A 13,719-nucleotide genomic window follows, 5' to 3' on the forward strand; every position below is an offset into this window, starting at 1 on the left:
CTAACCACTCTATTTAATTTATTCCATATTAAGGGTCCTAACCTGGGAACTAAAATATTTGTCTCCTTCTCAACTTTGCCTGCAGTTGTCTCTCTCTCCTTCCCTTCCTCTAACCCCTCCCTCTCCCTCTCCCTCCTTCCCTCCTTCTAACCCCAGCCCTCTGGCAGAATCAGGAAGTCCCTCCCCTTCACAAACTCTCTTCTGTGGAAACAAAACTGATCTGAGTCTCTCTGTCGTCTGTCTGTGTGAGAGTGAACAACCGTCCAAATGGCTCAACAGGGAGTTCTGCTGGACCAGGACCAGTTCTGTTGTTCTGTCTGTCTGGATCTACTGAAGGAGCCGGTGGTTATTCCCTGTGGACACAGTTACTGTAGGAGCTGTATTGAGGGCTGCTGGGATCAGGATGTTCTGAAAGGGGTCTATAGCTGTCCTCAGTGCAGAGAGACCTTCACTCCAAGGCCTAATCTGAGGAAAAATAACATGTTGGCTGAGGTGGTGGAGAAACTGAGGAAGACAGGAATCCAGGCTGCTCCCCCTCCTGCTCTGTGCTATGCTGGAACTGGAGATGTGGCGTGTGATGTCTGCCCTGGGACCAGAAAGCAGAAAGCCCTCATGTCCTGTCTGGCGTGTCTGGCCTCTTACTGTGAGACTCACCTCCAGCCTCACTATGAATTTCCTGCTTTGAACAAGCACAAGCTGGTCAAAGCCACCGCACAACTACAGGAGAAGATCTGCTCTCATCATGACAAACTGCTGGAGGTTTACTGTCGTACCGATCAGCAGTGTATCTGTCTGCTGTGTACAATGGATGAACATAAAGGCCATGATACAGTGTCAGCTGCAGCAGAGAGGACTGAGAAACAGGTAAGACCAGAACAACTTGTTGGTGACTGTCTGATAAACAAAGAATTAAAGATACAGTAGGAACTAAATCTGTTTGAATATGAGAGAATTCAAATGAAATGGATTCACAAATATGAACACAAACCTTGAGTATATAGATATGTTAACCCAGATTCTCCAAATGTATCACCTTTTTCTAAAGTCAAACACTATTAGCATTCTGAATGGCCTTTAATGAGTCCAAAGTTCAGTCTCTTCCCCTTGATACATGTAGGCCCACCATAAAAACTATAATCATTCACATAGCAACATAATATAATATTGTAAAGGGACTTCCTCAGGATTGTAGACCTTCCTCTCTATGGGTCCTATGTCACATTACTATACTATTGATCTACTGGACTAATAAAGCTTGATAGCTCATTGAAGAGTGATTCTCCACAGAGGCAGCTGGGGATGAGTCAGCAGAAGGTCCAGCAGAGATTCCAGGAGAGAGAGAAGGAGCTGAAGGAGCTCCAACAGGCTGTGGAGTCTTTCAAGGTGAGTATTGTTGACCAGAGGAGACACACCATTTCACTTCTCTCCTCCAATCAGAGAGAGGGAGAGAGGTCCTTATCCAATCCCACTGACCCCACTGTTGTGAACAGGCTGTCACTGCTGAGGCAGTGAAGAAAGTAGAGGATGAAGGGATCCACCCTAAATCACAGAAAATAGATGTTGTGGTGGCAGCTGCAGAGAAGTATTTGGTCATACGAGATTTGACTTCAGAAGAGTTCCAGGGTGTGTTGAGTGGTGGTGTCCCGTCCTCCCAGGTCGTTGGCATGGTGCAGGAGCAGATAGGGTCAAAGTAGTGGAATGGGGTAGTGGGTTTTTAATGAGTGTAGGGTTAGTTGGCATGGTGCAGGAGCAGAGAGGGACAAAGTAGTGGAATGGGGTAGTGGGTTTTTAATGACTGTAGGGTTAGTTGGAATGATGTTACTTAGTATGATTATAATTTCCCCTTTTCCCATTTTGTATCACAAAGTAAAATAGATTTATATTATTTTCCTGTTGGGGGCGGTAATGCAACATATTGGATGCCAACCGCCGTTAAACTCCAAAGAAGAAGAAACGTTATATTATGTCTATGTACAGTGTTGTAACGATGTCTCTCTCTCTCTCATTCCATCACTTTCGTGGTAGTTGGTTGTGTGGGTCTCTGGTTATGAATGGGGTGCTGACAGACAATCGTTGATGGATATTTATAGAGCTCTGATCAGGATGACAATTGATTACAGGTGTATAGTTTATGGAACAGCAGCAAAGACTTGTCTTCAGAAGCTGGACAGAATCCAGTATATAGCTTTAAGGATATGTATTGGTGCATTTAAATCAACATCTGTATGTGTCTTACTAGTGGAGGCAGGTGAGATGCCTTTGGATATACGGTGTAATAAATTGTCATTAGCTTATTGGGTTGAAAGGCTGTGAGGTTGAGCATCCCACTGCTACTGTTCTAGATGACTGTTGGGAATATACTAGTAGACAAGGCAGTGGTTTTGGTTGGACAGTTGGAAAGCTTGCTGATGAGAGTGGTTTGAGGGAGTTGGAGGTTGGCCCTTCTGTGGTGATAGGGGATGTTCCTCCATGGTTACTCCCAGATCCTGTTGTTGATCTAACCTTGGTAGACAAAAGGAAAGATTGGTCAGAAGTCAGTGATGAAGGGAAACTGGTTGACAATTACATTGGTGGAAGTTTCTATGCTTTTTTACCTATTTTCCCAGATGGATCCAAGGACCCAGATAGTGGGCACACAGGAGCAGGCGTTTACCTTCCTGAATTTGATGTGCAGATATGTATATGTCCCTCAGTTGAACTGTTGGTGATAATAGTTGTCCTCCAGTGGGTGGAGGACGTACAACCTGTTAGAATTATAGGATGCTCAGATTCTCTGTCTGTATTGAATAGTTTATTATCTGGTAAATCTAGTAGGAGTGACCTTCTAAATCAAATCAAATTGTATTAGTCACAAGCGCCGAATACAACAGGTGTAGACCTTACCGTGAAATGCTGAATACAACAGGTGTAGGCCTTACAGTGAAATGCTGAATACAACAGGTGTAGACCTTACAGTGAAATGCTGAATACAACAGGTGTAGTAGACCTTACAGTGAAATGCTGAATACAACAGGTGTAGTAGACCTTACAGTGAAATGCTGAATACAACAGGTGTAGAAGCTGTTTAGAAGCCTCTTGAACCTAGACTTGGCACTCCAGTACCGCTTGCCCTGCAGCAGCAGAGAGAACAGTCTATGACAAAGGTGGCTGGAGACTTTGACCATTTTTAGGGCCTTCTTCTGACACCGCCTGGTATAGAGGTCCTGGATGGCAGGAAGCTTGGCCCCAGTGATGTACTGGGCCATTCCCACTACCCTCTGTAGTGCCTTGTAGTCGGAGGCCGAGCAGCTGCCATACTATTGGAGGTATTAATGTTATTATGGAGAATTGAGAGAATGGGTGTAGTAGTGAGATTCTGCTGGGTCCCAGCACATTCAGGTGTGGAAGGAAATTAAATTGTAGACCAGTTAGCTAAAAGAGCTTTGAAACAAGATATAATTGATATTAATGTTCCACTGGGTAGAGGTGAGGCCAAATGTAAGATCAGAGACATTTTGATAGATGTGTGGCAGAAGAGATGGGACTCTGAGAACAAGGGACGGCATTTATATGTCCTCTAAAGGTCAGTGGACCAAGGATCAAAGGTCAGATTAGGAAGGAAGAGGTGGTGTTTCATCGATTGTGTTTAGGACATTGTACATTGAACTGGTCCTTACATCTGGTTGGCAGCATGTGAATGGTTTGTGTCTGGAGGGTATGGTCAATGAAACGGTGGAGCATGTGTTGTTATATTGTTGTAAGGATGTTGAAGAGAGGGAAAGATTGAAGTGTAGGGTCATTGAGGTTGGACGGGGTTGGAAGGGATTTGGGGGATGGGGGAGGGTCTATTAGAAGTTAGTAGGACTCTTTTTTATTTTCTCTGAAGTTCTGAGTTAGGTAGGATGATTTAGAAATGTTGTAAACCGTGATTGGACACACTCCAGCACAGTAGGTGGCGCCATGCACCTTTAACGTTGGTTTGTGGACCGCCATCATATCATAGAAGAAGAAGTTGGTCTGTGAGGGTTTTGTGGTTCCTGAGGAGGGCTACTATTCTTTTTTATTTTGGTTTTCAAGTATTTTCAGAATTTATTAAAGCCAAAGCTAAAGCTACCCTAAACAATTCAATATATCAGTCAATATATTTTCTCTGTGATTTGTTGTTTTCCCGTCAACCGTTCCATCGCATCTTAACCGTGTTACCGGGCGGGCACTAGGACCCGGGGGAGGTTGCAGAGGCTGCTGCACCGCTAGTGACGTCAGTCCTACTTGTAGCTCATTGTGGTCAACGTCAGCTGTGGCTCGAGACTGCTAGCTAACGGTTAACGGAGAGGAAAAGACTCTGACAGGACACATTCATGTAGATAGGCTATGATGGCAATTTGTGGTAAGTTACAATAGAGAGAGAGACTTTTCACTACTATAGACTTTGGTCATATTCAAAGCTTTGTTAACCAATACGTTTTTATGTGAGGCTGCCTGTAAGTTACAGTGTAACAGACGTTGTGAGCTAGCTAACGTTAACGTTAACGGTGTCTTTTAAATTCAACATAAGTTATGTGGCGATGATATCTAGATAACGTTGTATTTAATGTAGTTTTACTATCTGTACCAGGCTATAAATGACACAGATGATATCTAGTTAACTTATATTTAATGTAGTTTTACTGTCTGTGCCAGGCTATAAATGACACAAATGATATCTAGTTAACGTTGTATTTAATGTAGTTTTACTATCTGTACCAGGCTATAAATGACACAGATGATATCTAGTTAACGTTGTATTTAATGTAGTTTTACTATCTGTACCAGGCTATAAATGACACAGATGATATCTAGTTAACGTTGTATTTAATGTAGTTTTACTATCTGTACCAGGCTATAAATGACACAGATGATATCTAGATAACGTTGTATTTAATGTAGTTTTACTATCTGTACCAGGCTATAAATGAGACAGATGATATCTAGTTAACATTGTATTTAATGTAGTTTTACTATCTGTACCAGGCTATAAATGAGACAGATGACGTAACATCAGACACATATCTTTTCATACTCAGTTGTTTTCATTCAGTAGCCGTTGTAAAACAGTTATCAGTAGGTCATGTGTAGAAAAGGTGACAGTGTTGATCACAGCTTTCTGCTTTCCATGTAGAGGTTTTGGCAAAAACATTACATTTGATTCTTTTGTCAGTAATGGCTGCAAAAATTGTAAAAAAGCTTTGTTTATCTTTGTCAAACATGAGATGAACACAAACACACAGAGAGACAGTGTTGTGGCATGGCAAAGCTACCAGGCAACTATCAATCATGGGAACATTGGTCAGATTTTAACATCTGCCCATGCTAGTGATATTGCAGAGAGAAGGGAGTATCTGAGGAGAATTGTTGTGGTCACATCAATGTTAGGAAGACAGGGACTCTGTTTCCGTGACAATGATGCATCTAGTGAAAGCACAAATAGAGGGAACTTTCTAGAATGTATGGAGCTTTTGAAGGAGTTTGACCCTTTCTGGCAAAGGTACAATACGCCATCAAATGTGACGTATCTCCAGAATTTAGTAGCAAATAGGAGGTTCACTTTGATGCGTCCACCACAAAATAAGCATCAAAAGAGAGAAGCAGTTCTGTAATATAGGATGTAATATTTGTTTGGGATCTTACTTTTTTTAATCAGATTTTATTCCTAATTATTGTTCAGTTTTTGAAAATGTAATTTAGCTCACTAGTTGTGTTTAGTTTTGCCCCATTGTGGATGATACTGTTTAAGATGGTCCACGTGTCTGAAAAGGTTGGGCAGCGTCCTCTGATGTCATCGATCGTAGACCAGAAATAGTCAGAAGTTGCAGTTGTTTCCTACTTCCTGGTAATGCAGACAAACACACTTGGCACCACCGAGGATGTTTACTTTCTACACCAGTTGTTATTTTCCAGTTTGGTCCTAAGAACAGGTTTTAGTGGTCAAATTAAAAGGGAGACATTTTTTGGTGCCATTTAGGGGAAATGTAATTCTAAGGATCATTCCAGTCAGAAGAGGCTCTGTGAAGGTTTGTTTCAATTCATTTGCTATGGCCTCGCTGGTGTTCCAGCTCAGACAACGTTCTTTGGCCGTTTGGACTCGTTCTATTGTCCAGCCTACTAGGACTCAGGGGGCAGAGGCTGGGTCTAGCTCTGCTACGGGGCAGGCTACTGGAGGGGGTACCAGGAGGGAGGAGAGTAGAGCAGGACCAAGAGGTGTTCTGTACCTGTCTGTCCAGGAGGGAGGAGAGTAGAGCAGGACCAAGAGGTGTTCTGTACCTGTCTGTCCAGGAGGGAGGAGAGTAGAGCAGGACCAAGAGGTGTTCTGTACCTGTCTGTCCAGGAGGGGGGACAAGCCCTGGTGGACCTGGAGAGCAGGGTGGCAGCGTTCTGACTCAATGAGGTACAGTAGTCTCTCTCTCTCTCTCTCTCTCTCTCTCTCTCTCTCTCTCTCTCTCTCTCTCTCTCTCTCTCTCTCTCTCTCTCTCTCTCTCTCTCTCTCTCTCTCTCTCTCTCTCTCTCTCTCTCTCTCTCTCTCTCTCTCTCTCTCTCTCTCTCTCTCTCTCTCTCTCTCTCTCTCTCTCTCTCTCTCTCTCTCTCTCTCTCTCTCTCTCTCTCTCTCTCTCTCTCTCTCTCTCTCTCTCTCTCTCTCTCTCTCTCTCTCTCTCTCTCTCTCTCTCTCTCTCTCTCTCTCTCTCTCTCTTCTCTCTCTCTCTGTCTGTCTGTCTGTCTGTCTGTCTGTCTGTCTGTCTGTCTGTCTGTGTCTCTCTCTCTCTGTCTCTCTCTCTGTCTCTCTCTTTGTCTCTCGCTCTCTCTCTTAACAGCGCTCTGCACAGTCAGCAGTGGAGGACAGTGATCAGATCTTTACTGAGCTGATCCGCTCCATTGAGAGAAGGAGCTCTGAGGTGAAGGAGCTGATCAGAGCCCAAGAGAAGGCTCAAGTGAGTCAAGCTGAAGGACTCCTGGAGCAACTGAAGCAGGAGATAGCTGAGCTGAGGAAGAGAAGCACTGAGCTGGAGCAGCTCTCACACAGAGGATCACATCCATTTCCTCCAGGTAACTAAACTGTCTTGTTACATGTGATATGAAATTAACTTCATGTGAAACTATTCATCTACATCATTATATTGTCCCTCTCACTCTCTCTGTCCATCCCTGTCTCTCTCTCGGTCCGTCCCTGTCTCTCTCTCTGTCCGTCCCTCTCTCTCTCTCTGTCCGTCCCTCTCTCTCTGTCCGTCCCTCTCTCTCTGTCCGTCCCTCTCTCTCTGTCTGTCTCTCTCCCTCTCTCTGTCAATGTGTTTGTGTGTCTGTAGTGAATATAGTGGATGTTGTACTGCCTCCAGAGCCCAAGACCAGAGAACAGTTGTTACAATGTGAGTCTCTTTATTTTGAAGTAACTAACAGTCTCTTTTTACTGGCACTCCTAACAATCCCTCTAGAAATATATAGCAATAGTAGATCTAATCAAAGACTGGGTATCTATCTGACTCCTCATATTTCTCTGATTTGATCTCTGCTGTGCTCTAATCAAAGACAGGGTAGATACAGTATCTGACTTAACTTATTGTTCTGACTCCCCTCATTGGTCTCTGCTCTGCTCTTCTCCCAGATTCCTGTCAGCTCACACTGGACCCAAACACAGCAGACACACACCTCTCTCTGTCTGAAGGGAACAGAAAGGTGACCTGTACACGCCAAGTCCAACCATATCCTGACCATCCAGACAGATTCACCAACCACAGGCAGGTTCTGTGTAGAGAGGGTCTGTCTGGACGCTGTTACTGGGAGGTGGAGTGGACTGGTGATGTTATTACAGCAGTCTCATATAAAGACATCAGCAGAACAGAGACAGGTGGTGCATTTGGATTCAATAACAAGTCCTGGAGTTTACTGTGCTCTAGTGGTGGTTATTATTTCAGACACAATAATGTTAAGACTAAAGTATCAGGCCCTCAGTCCTCCAGAGTAGGAGTGTACCTGGATCACAAGGCAGGTACTCTGTCCTTCTACAGTGTCTCTGACACAATGACCCTCCTCCACAGAGTCCAGACCACATTCACTCAGCCCCTCTATCCTGGGTTTTGGCTCTATGTAGGAGGTACTGCTGAGCTGGTTAAACTGTAGTAGGGTCCACATAAATACTAGTCATGCTGGTGTAGTCTATAGCTGAGCTGGTTAAACTGTAGTAGGGTCCACATAGATACTAGTCATGCTGGTGTAGTCTATAGCTGAGCTGGTTAAACTGTAGTAGGGTCCACATAGATACTAGTCATGCTGGTGTAGTCTATAGCTGAGCTGGTTAAACTGTAGTAGGGTCCACATAGATACTAGTCATGCTGGTGTAGTCTATAGCTGAGCTGGTTAAACTGTAGTAGGGTCCACATAGATACTAGTCATGCTGGTGTAGTCTATAGCTGAGCTGGTTAAACTGTAGTAGGGTCCACATAGATACTAGTCATGCTGGTGGTGATGGTCCCCAGATGTGATGATTTATTCTGCTCTGTTTTATCTACAATGATTTAACTGATTTGATCTTCAGAAGATGTTATGAATTATAATTCAATGTTTTCATGTTTTTGTAAATGCAATGTTTTAATCTTGTTCATTTCCATGAATCATGATGTCTGGTGTTGATGTATATTGGTTGTCATTCAGAACCATTGATATGTTTTCTCAGTTGGTTCTCTGTCTCTATGTAATTCTCCTCAGTATCATTGATCAGCTTGTTGGTCCTAATTGATGTGTTCTCTGTCACCTGGAGCTGCATGGAAAATGGTCCAGGAACTAAAGGACAATTCAGGACTAGTCAGCCCACTACAAGCTGGTATCACTTACTTTCTACTAAACTATATGGACTGGTTTCCCAGACACAGATTAATCCTAGTCCTGGACTAAAAAGTATGTTCAATGTAGATGTCCAGGAAACCGGCCCTAAATGTGTCATCTTTCATCCTCCCATACTGCTCAGTCCAGCAACATTAAACCTGTCCAGCAGGTGGTGCTATTGACCAAACAATAAAACCAGCAGATATCTTGACTTGCCACTCAGTATATCAGTAATGTTCAGAATAGTACTTTAATATCATTGGAGATTGATGGTCTTTTTAATCCACTATCCAGAGTCAGGAACAGATGAAGTTAGGTCTGCTACTGTTCAGTGATTAAATATGATTTATGGTGATGGGAAATAATAAAAAACACTAAACTTCATCTAGTAATAGTTTTCCTTTGTTATTTATTCCAAGGTGTGTCTTTAACTTGTAAATGTATTGTGTGGAGGTGAGCTAGTGGTGTGGCTGATAGAATAGAATGAAAAGGGAGGAGGGGAGGAAGAGGGGAGGAGTGAAGGGCTGTTCAAGAAACCAGATGAGGAAGAGGTTCAGGGGAATTACTGTCTCTGTTCCAAATGGTTCCCTATTCCCTACGTAGTGCACTGCGGTGCTTCTGACCAGGTCTAAAGTAGTGTTCTACGTAGGGAATAGGGTGTAGATTTATTACAATATCATGCTTTAGTGTTTGGCACAACAATATATTAGATCTCCACCCCCCCACTTCCTGTCTGTCATCCCCCAGTTCTGTTAAGACTTCCTCTCATTGAACTGGGCTTCATTCTAAATGGTCACTTTGTATTGATAGTCCATACTGGGCTTTACTATGGTTCTACATACAGTACCTGTATTGGTAGTCCATATTGGGCTTTACTATGGTTCTACATACAGTACCTGTATTGATAGTCCATACTGGGCTTTACTATGGTTCTACATACAGTACCTGTATTGATAGTCCATACTGGGCTTTACTATGGTTCTACATACAGTACCTGTATTGATAGTCCATACTGGGCTTTACTATGGTTCTACATACAGTACCTGTATTGATGAGGGCCTCATCATCCGGCTGCACAAAGAAAGCCAGGGACTGCAGTGTGCTCCAGTCTCCAGCAGGGGGCAGTAAAACCCTATGGACCTGAAAGGGACTGCAGTGTGCTCCAGTCTCCAGCAGGGGGCAGTAAAACCCTATGGACCCGAAAGGGACTGCAGTGTGCTCCAGTCTCCAGCAGGGGGCAGTAAAACCCTATGGACCTGAAAGGGACTGCAGTGTGCTCCAGTCTCCAGCAGGGGGCAGTAAAACCCTATGGACCTGAAAGGGAAAGAGAGGAGTTAAAATCAAAGGTGAATTTACGTTGATGTTTCCATGGAGACCACTGAGAGGAAAACATCACTGGTCCACCTCTGCATCAGGTCAGCTATGTTGATCAGTACTGTCCCAGGGATGCTGGGAGCAGAGATGAACTCCCCTGACCTGGTACCACCTATGGAGTTGTCATTTTAATATCAGTTTAACCCCATTACTGCTATAACACATAAACCATGTTAATAGAATGAAATGGATCCAGGCTCCATTTACTCAATAATAGATTTCATCACAGGTCACTTGGTAAGTTTGTTAATATCTCCAAAGTGTCTGAAATCAAGATGACTGCAGGTCTGAATCCCAAACTAATGGGGGGAAATGGCTCCATCATGACCCAGGAATACACTGTCTCAGCTCTGTCCCACTCCCACAATAATATGACCCAGGAATACACTGTCTAAACTCTGTCCTACTCCCACAATAATATGACCCAGGAATACACTGTTTCAGCTCTGTCCCACTCCCACAATAATATTACCCAGGAATACACTGTCTCAACTCTGTCCCACTCCCACGATAATATGACCCAGGAATACACTGTCTAAACTCTGTCCCACTCCCACAATAATATGACCCAGGAATACACTGTCTCAGCTCTGTCCCACTCCCACGATAATATTACCCAGGAATACACTGTCTCAGCTCTGTCCCACTCCCACAATAATATGACCCAGGAATACACTGTCTCAGCTCGGTCCCACTCCCACAATAATATTACCCAGGAATACACTGTCTCAGCTCTGTCCCACTCCCACAATAATATTACCCAGGAATACACTATCTCAGCTCTGTCCCACTCCCACAATAATATGAACCAGGAATACACTGTCTAAACTCTGTCCCACTCCCACAATAATATTACCCAGGAATACACTGTCTCAGCTCTGTCCCACTCCCACAATAATATGACCCAGTAATACACTGTCTCAGCTCTGTCCCACTCCCACAATAATATTACCCAGGAATACACTGTCTCAGCTCTGGCCCACTCCCACAATAATATTACCCAGGAATACACTGTCTCAGCTCTGTCCCACTCCCACAATAATATGACCCAGGAATACACTGTCTCAGCTCTGTCCCACTCCCACAATAATATGACCCAGGAATACACTGTCTCAGCTCTGTCCCACTCCCACAATAATATGACCCAGGAATACACTGTCTAAACTCTGTCCCACTCCCACAATAATATGACCCAGGAATACACTGTCTCAGCTCTGTCCCACTCCCACAATAATATGACCCAGGAATACACTGTCTAAACTCTATCCCACTCCCACGATAATATGACCCAGGAATACACTGTCTAAACTCTGTCCCACTCCCACAATAATATGACCCAGGAATACACTGTCTAAACTCTGTCCCACTCCCACAATAATATGACCCAGGAATACACTGTCTCAGCTCTGTCCCACTCCCACAATAATATGACCCAGTAATACACTGTCTCAGCTCTGTCCCACTCCCACAATAATATTACCCAGGAATACACTGTCTCAGCTCTGTCCCACTCCCACAATAATATTACCCAGGAATACACTGTCTCAGCTCTGTCCCACTCCCACAATAATATGACCCAGGAATACACTGTCTCAGCTCTGTCCCACTCCCACAATAATATGACCCAGGAATACACTGTCTAAACTCTGTCCCACTCCCACAATAATATGACCCAGGAATACACTGTCTCAGCTCTGTCCCACTCCCACAATAATATGACCCAGGAATACACTGTCTAAACTCTATCCCACTCCCACGATAATATGACCCAGGAATACACTGTCTAAACTCTGTCCCACTCCCACAATAATATGACCCAGGAATACACTGTCTCAGCTCTGTCCCACTCCCACAATAATATTACCAAGGAATACACTGTCTCAGCTCTGTCCCACTCCCACAATAATATTACCCAGGAATACACTGTCTCAGCTCTGGCCCACTCCCACAATAATATTACCAAGGAATACACTGTCTCAGCTCTGTCCCACTCCCACAATAATATGACCCAGGAATACACTGACTCAGCTCTGTCCCACTCCCACAATAATATTACCCAGGAATACACTGTCTCAGCTCTGTCCCACTCCCACAATAATATTACCCAGGAATACACTGTCTCAGCTCTGGCCCACTCCCACAATAATATGACCCAGCCTCTTCTACAGGGCTGGGCAGGGTGGTCTGGCTGGTAGCCTCTTCTAACGGGGCGGAGCAGAGTAGTCTGGCTGGGACCCTCTTCTACAGGGCTGGGCAGTGGTCTGGCTGGGAGTCTCTTCTACAGGGCTGGGCAGGGTGGTCTGGCTGGGAGCCTCTTCTACAAGGCTGGGCAGGGTGGTCTGGCTGGGAGTCTCTTCTACATGGCTGGCCAGGGTGGTCTGGTTGGGACCCTCTTCTACAGGGCTGGGCAGGGTGGTCTGGCTGGGAGTCTCTTCTACAGGGCTGGGCAGGGTGGTCTGGCTGGGAGCCTCTTCTACAGGGGCTGGGCAGGGTGGTCTGGCTGGGAGCCTCTTCTACAGGGCTGGGCAGGGTGGTCTGGCTGGGAGTCTCTTCTACAGGGCTGGGCAGGGTGGTCTGGCTGGGAGCCTCTTCTACAAGGCTGGGCAGGGTGGTCTGGCTGGGAGTCTCTTCTACAAGGCTGGGCAGGGTGGTCTGGCTGGGAGTCTCTTCTACAGGGGCTGGGCAGGGTGGTCTGGCTGGGAGCCTCTTCTACAAGGCTGGGCAGGGTGGTCTGACTGGTCTCCAGCTGGAGACGCTTCGTGACGGACCACCGCTGTGGCATTAAACACTTGCTGCAGGACCAAACACATTTCCATCAGAGACTTACGCATTTATAAATGATTCATTAAACATTAATAAACTAATTATAAACCCTTTATAACCCTCTTGTAAAGAGACCCTTATTGTAAAAGGCCATTTTGCACCATAAAGCTCTCAGAATGTTCCATGAAGGTAGAACAGTTGATAGCAGGAGAGGACAGTAAGAGCACTCCACCCTCCATTTGCTCTTGGTGAAGTTCTTGTTGATCTGGGCGGTGACAGACTCATGGATGTTCTGATCCAGGGCTGTGTCTCCATCAATCCTGAGGGAGAGAGACATGAGGGCCAGGCTCTGTTGGAGGACAACAATATGTACCAGAAGGTGTGTGTGTTCACTGTACCAGGGCTGTGTCTCCATCAATCCTGAGGGAGGGAGACATGAGGGCCAGGCTCTGTTGGAGGACAACAATATGTACCAGAAGGTGAGTGTGTTCACTGTACCAGGGCTGTGTCTCCATCAATCCTGAGGGAGGGAGACATGAGGGCCAGGCTCTGTTGGAGGACAACAATATGTACCAGAAGGTGTGTGTGTTCACTGTACCAGGGCTGCTGAAGAGCCTGGTCACATGTGTAACGTATCATTGGGTCCTTCTCTATCAGGTGGACTAGAAAGTCTTTATCTAAAAAACACCACAGGGACACACAACCAATTCTGTCTCTCTCATCTGAGAGACAAGATGTAAAAAGACTGAAGACTGG

The 13,719-nt window shown here is 44.9% G+C and overlaps 1 pseudogene; it reads left to right on the plus strand.

The window, feature by feature from the left end:
• The first annotated feature begins 222 nt into the window (after positions 1-222).
• On the plus strand, positions 223-9,210 carry LOC120041026 (annotated as a pseudogene).
• The last annotated feature ends 4,509 nt before the right edge of the window (positions 9,211-13,719 follow it).

This window comes from Salvelinus namaycush, unplaced genomic scaffold (assembly GCF_016432855.1).
Source record: "Salvelinus namaycush isolate Seneca unplaced genomic scaffold, SaNama_1.0 Scaffold4, whole genome shotgun sequence".
Taxonomy (NCBI): Eukaryota; Metazoa; Chordata; class Actinopteri; order Salmoniformes; family Salmonidae; genus Salvelinus; species Salvelinus namaycush.